The sequence below is a fragment of the Myotis davidii genome, unplaced genomic scaffold, assembly GCF_000327345.1.
Source record: "Myotis davidii unplaced genomic scaffold, ASM32734v1 scaffold59, whole genome shotgun sequence".
NCBI classification, from domain to species: domain Eukaryota; kingdom Metazoa; phylum Chordata; class Mammalia; order Chiroptera; family Vespertilionidae; genus Myotis; species Myotis davidii.
Genome location: NW_006293001.1, coordinates 1,559,512 through 1,565,630, shown reverse-complemented (window position 1 = coordinate 1,565,630; position 6,119 = coordinate 1,559,512). Strand labels below are relative to the sequence as shown.

General features: G+C 38.4%; 1 protein-coding gene across 1 annotated transcript in view; it reads left to right on the top strand.

Moving 5' to 3' along the window:
* RBMS1 (RNA binding motif, single stranded interacting protein 1) overlaps positions 1-6,119 on the top strand; it is a 227,848-nt gene that overhangs the window by 137,891 nt on the left and 83,838 nt on the right. The window lies entirely within an intron of this gene.

Sequence of the window (6,119 nt, the reverse complement as noted above, 5' to 3'; positions counted from 1 at the left end):
GGGAGGGTTCCTCCCTGCCTTCTTACACGTGACAGGTGGACACCATTCGCTCCTGCTGCTGCCTCACTTCAGGTGCCTCTCCAGGTCCCTTCCTTGATTCTTCAAGGCCAAGTCCAACTCATCTGGCCTCCTTCCTGCTTGAACCACACTATTTATTTCTTTTTATGTGTCACCATCAGCAGCTTATTTCCATGTAATTCTGTTCTCCCGGTGCCTGCACATTATTTAGCAGCTTGTCTGTGACAGTATGGAATGCTGATAGGTCATTTTCACAGATTTTTCAGCTAGATTATACAGTCCCGGTGGTCAGCGTGGTAAGTTTTTGGTACCCCAGAGTTACCTACCGCAGTGCTAGGCACATACCTAATTCTCAGTTAAGAGTCTGTATAATGCTTATATCATGAGGTCGTGGTTGCGGTTGTGATTAGGATTAAATCAAGTGATATAAGGAAAGGAACTGGTCCACTGCCTGGAAACGGTCATCATGAACAAATATTAGTTTCCCCTGTGCCTGTCTTTTGCTCCTCAAAATCTTATCTACTGGAATAAACTTACTTTGAAGGTAATCCTACATGTAAAACTGAAAAGGAAAGGTACCCAAACACATTCTGATCTTGAAAGCCGGGAAAGATGGGAAGTAGGTTATGTTAACATAACCATCTCCTCCTGAAGGCTTGCTTTTTTTGCTTTTTGGGGGGCACTTGCAGAAGACTAGTTTCAGCCTGAGGCCCATCCCTGATTTATTTCTTGTCACAACAATGACTACTGCATATAAAATCTTTCATTGTATTCACACGATCTTTTCTGAAGATGTAAAGCCAGTATCTGTATGCAGTTTGCTTCATATTTCTTCCTGTTTGCGGTGGGAGCAAATGTGTGAGTTGGCATTGGTTAGGATTCCTAGCACTTATTGTGTAATTGACATCACGTGGCAGGTCTAGATAACTGAATGTATTAACAACTTATTCTAAAAGAAAAAGAGTCTATGATATTAAAACAAAATGAGGTATTTCCATTCTTTCCTCTTTATACAGCCTTTCTCTCATTTCCACACCAACCTTGGTCAACCATTTTTCCCCCTTTCGTTCAATAGATCTAATTTATTTCTAAGTGCAATAAATTAAATCTAGCTCACAACATTATAGCCTATTATTAATGAAAAGGAAATATTTTTTAAAATATAATCAGTTACCCTGGCTATACTATCCGATGCAGTTTTATTTTATTTTCCTTTGTTTCCTATTCCCTGCGAGTTTCTTTACTCTTGTGAATTCAGTACAACTCTTAAAAAGACAAAATAGAAAAGAATGACAGATCGACAGAGGTAAACATAAAAAACAACAACCATAATTTAGGACAGAATAAAGTAAATGTTATAATTAGTGAGAAGTTAGAGAAAGGCTTTGTTAACCTAGATGCCAGGTGATTGGGGTAACTTTCAGTGAGGACACGACACCTTGACCTTAAAGGACAGGGAGAATTCCATGCAGGGTGGAAATAATTGTGTCCTCCAGGCCTCAGGAAGAGCCCAAGTGGTGTGAGAGTGATTGGGGGTCTACAAAGTACAAGGATCACTTCTTGCTACACTAGCTGCCTTTCACCAATTGTTAGTTATCCAGGGCACCTGGTGACCAGAGTGGAAAGTGTGGGCATAGCGGAAAATGTGGCTGGAGGTTGGGACCATATTGTTAGCGCCTTGAGTAACAAGCAAAAGGTTTGGAGTTTTTTCTTCAGTTACAGAGGAGATAACTCTTGAAGTGGAAGAGATGATGTGGCCCTGCCCCAGGGCAGTGATAGAAAAGGGAAGGGGAGAAAGTCCTGGGGACAGGGAAGGCTGAGAGGGTGTCTTGGAGTTAGAAGCGTTCGGACTCTAGCATGATTAAGAATGACTATATATAAGGTTTTATCTCTGAATAAAGGAAAAACTTGAGTTGCAATAAATGAGACAGAGAGACAGGAAAAAAAGTAGGGCGTACCTAACAAGAAAGTAGAAAGCTTGAAATAATTATATTTTTTCTCTATACATCTCTATTTATCTCTGTAACTTTAAAGTTTCTTAAGCAATCTATCTGTTGAAATTGGTTTTCCTCTACCCTGGAATAAAATGATCATCCCTTCTATTCCAGAACGATTAGCCTACTTTTACGGTAAAATTTGAAAGTGAAAGCATCCTAGTAAGAAGAATATTAATCAACTTTTACCCAAGTAAGAAAGTAACTTCAGTGTTTTATTCTGAAAGTAACAGTGGACTTGCCAGACCCAATGTCCTGAAACCCCAAGTAAATATGAAGTCCTTTGGAATTTATAGACTACATGAAATGAGAGGATATTACATTCAAAACAAAACCATGATCCTGTGATGAAGCAGGAAAAATCATTCCCCTCAAAGAGATCTGCTTCTTACTTTGAAATTGAAGACAGAATTTAATTCAAAACTAGGTGACTCAGAGTCATTCAGGTGTTCCTTAAGGACTCAGTCCAAGAAGCCTGAATGTATCCAGAGTTACTGCATTTATTTTAGAAAAGAAACACACATATACATACCCAACATGGATTCCACACTGTAGTATTCTAGCTATGCAGACATGAAAGATGCAGACCAAAGATTTTATTGCCTACATTCAGCATCATTCTGAAGTCAGGCTCTGAGTCTTACAAGCCCTAAGCTCTTGATGTAGGGTTGAATTAGAAGCTGATAAAAGGAGATAATCTCTCTTAAAGGTGTAATTTACCCTTCAAGTACTGTCTTCCAAGTAAGTTAAAGTAGTGTCTTAGTGTGATGGTGGTAATGGTGCAGTTAACTCAACAATGAAAGACAGATAATTTTTTCTTTAGTATTAACTATATCTCAGATCATTGAGATGTTGATATATTGAGCTGTATTGTATTCCAGAGCCAGTTAAGATTTTAGAATTTTTTAAATTGCATTTTATAGGAGTACTGAAAACTGTACCTGGTGAATTTTTCTCAGATTCCTTTGATAGATAGGGAAGTAAGAGTTATCAGAAATACAGTAATGGGAAATAGTTCTTCTCTTATTAAAAATAAATTAGTATTTTTTATTGACTGCCATACTTTTTTTAATCCTCCCGAGAAGTGAAATTAGTTAAGAGGATGTATTTTCCACTATTAAGTATGGAAAATGCATGCCATTTTTGTTTCTTTTTACTACTATATAGCTTATTCCCATATATAGATTTTATTTATATGATAAATAATGGAATTTCTTTTAAGTTCCAACTGTTTTTCTTCTATAAAACAGCTAATTTTTACCCCTCAGGAGTTCTTTCTTCATTGATCTAGAAGATTCCCAATACACAAAATACTAATAGCAACAGTTTCTGGGACTTGGCTTTTCCTAATATTGCTAGCATAATAGAACGGCATATAATAAATAACTCAATGAGCACTTAGACAAAGGTGGGCATTTTGCTGAAAAGTGTGATTTAAGATGTGAAAATAATCAGACTTTTAAAAAGGCATGCCAGGCCTGGCCAGGGTGGCCCAGTTGGTTGGAGTGTCATCCGTGCAACAGAGGTTGCAGGAATGTATAGGAGGCAACCGATCAGTGCATCTCTCTCACACTGATGTTTCTCTCTGTTTTTCTCTCTCTTACACCCCTGTTTCCAATCTACTGAGTCAAAATGTTGAGTCACTAATTGTGATTTAGTTCCCTTTTTGTGTACAGTATTCCTGTGAGATTCTATACAGTCAAAGAGTAAAACATGATGCATTGGAGACTGAGCATAATACATCATCTTTGTGATATATTTTTTTAAAATAGAAGTCAACACAGATTTGAGAGTTTAGGAACAACAGTGTATTTAACTAAATCTTCCTATTCATCTTTTGGATAAGCCATCTAGAATAATTGCTTATTCATGTTGATTGCTTCATTTCCCTTCTTGGTATGAATGAATTCTGGCACGTTAGAAATTTTATGGACAGTGGATCTTTGACATACCAAGATATAGTCCAAAGACTTGAAAGTCCCAGAACTTTACAAAAATAATTTTAGCATCAAAAATATTCCCACAGTTACCTACTTTGCCATAGAGAACTATCTCTTTCTTAGACCCCTCTTTGCTCTTTCTTCATTTTTATCACTTTTTAAGAACTATCCATTGGCTCTCATTAGGGGGTGGGCATTTATCAGAAATCAACACAATATTTAATCCTTCTTGAGAGTTACTGGCGCACAATTAGAGCAAAACCTTCTAGAAATATGGACCTTGGATGATGGGCTGCGCTTCTTTCCCGCTACCTGACTCTCTGCCTTCTGCCTAAGAATGTTCAGAATTCAAATCCATGCTGCAGCAAAATTAACATAACTGTAGGCCAGTACTTTCAGCGTTACCATAAGTAGTTTCAATCTCCATTGCTAACTGTGTGCGTGCATTTGGTATTTTGGCAGATGATCTCAGTTATGTCTCTTTTCTGGTTTCTCCTCATGGTAAAATATGCTGATTAGCATGGGTATTTAGAGAGTTAGCCAACCCTCCTTCTTTTCTATTGACCTTCTTCTTGTTGTTCCTGTGCATGATTAAGACCTCTCCTCCTAGGTATTGCCCACATCCTGCACAAGGTGCTGGCAAACCAGTCTTAATAGTAGTATTAGCAAAAGTTTACTGGGAAGCCAGCACTAAAGATAATGGCCATAACCACAAGAACTTTTTAAGGAAGTTTTTAAGGACCATTCTCATCCATCTGTGAGAACAGATGAAATTTCTTTTATGGCTATTCCATGTTCCTTTGTATGAACCTTATATTTCTGTAGCATCCGCATGGGGGTGCTTAACTGTCCTATGAAGGGGAAGGTAGTGACAGGAATAAAAGCCTCTAAAATTTTTATTTGGCAGCTGTGCTTGATTTGACTCAGGATGTCTTTTTTGGGTTACTATGAATCCTACCGTTGTACAACCTCTCCCTTTATCTTTCCCCATCTCATTCAGTAATCAGTGTACAGGAAAAAATACTGTATAATGTGTGAAAATACCTGCATAATGCTAGCAGATAGCCTTTGTCAGCTCCTTGCTGTGTTTCAGTTCCAAATGTTTTATTATTTAATCCTAAGAACAACTTCATGAGCAGCATTATCATCTCCATTTTAAAAATGAAGGTGAAATGGGTTTCTTATTGCTCGGGCTAATACAGCTGATAATGGTGGAGCCAGGACTTGAGCTCGGACAGTCGGACACCAGAGCCCGTACTCTGAACCTCACTGTGCTTTCTACCTCCCCAAATATACTCAGGAAGCCAGTTCATTATCCTCGTCCTCCCCTCAGCAGTACCCATGTTCCTCCGTTTGCCACAGGCTACAAAAAGACTCATTCCTCCTGGTTCCTATAAGGGATATTCAGACATGATAGATTGAACAAGATTTTGTTAGAAAAATCAGCTTTCCTTAAGTACCCTTGAAAAGCCAATAGAATGAAAAGCTCAAAGTAAAGGCAGGAGGATAAAGGAGGAACTCGTCTTTCCTGACATCTAACAAAATAATCCCCTTTAATGTAGCTGGTTATACAAAACGCAGCTCCTGGTTAGCTGTCTGGTGTGCAGCTCCCAAGATTATACAGAATAGAGAAGGTGTGTAATTTGTCATTTGCTCGAAGCCTGAGGGGGTTAGTGCAAACACAAAAGGAAACATTATTTTAGGAGTCACTGTCTGACAAATTCAGACAACATTACTTTAGAAATTTAAGGGCATAAACTAGCATTACGGTTTTATTACAAGTATAAATCTGATTAAAACATAAGACTGCTTTTGAGGAGAAATTAAACAAGTAGAAGTGGGTGGTGAATTCCATTATTTATTAAGCATTTTGCCTCTGATTTTGCTAGACACTGCGCCAGACACATTTCCTGACCTCAGGGTTGGTTCTTAATCTTATAACAGAAAACAAAGTTCACACATCATACAGACCAGAGTGGGATATGTCATGTGAGAGAAAGAAAGTTCCACAGAGGCTACAAAATAGGGAGCGATTGCATCTGATTGAGGCATCCGGGAAAGCTTAGCATTTGAATGAGTCTTCAGGCGAGTAAGTAGCTCAAGCTCAGGTTTAAAGCCAGGATGGGCCTGGCCACCTGTCCTGTCTGGTCCTCACAAGGACCCTATG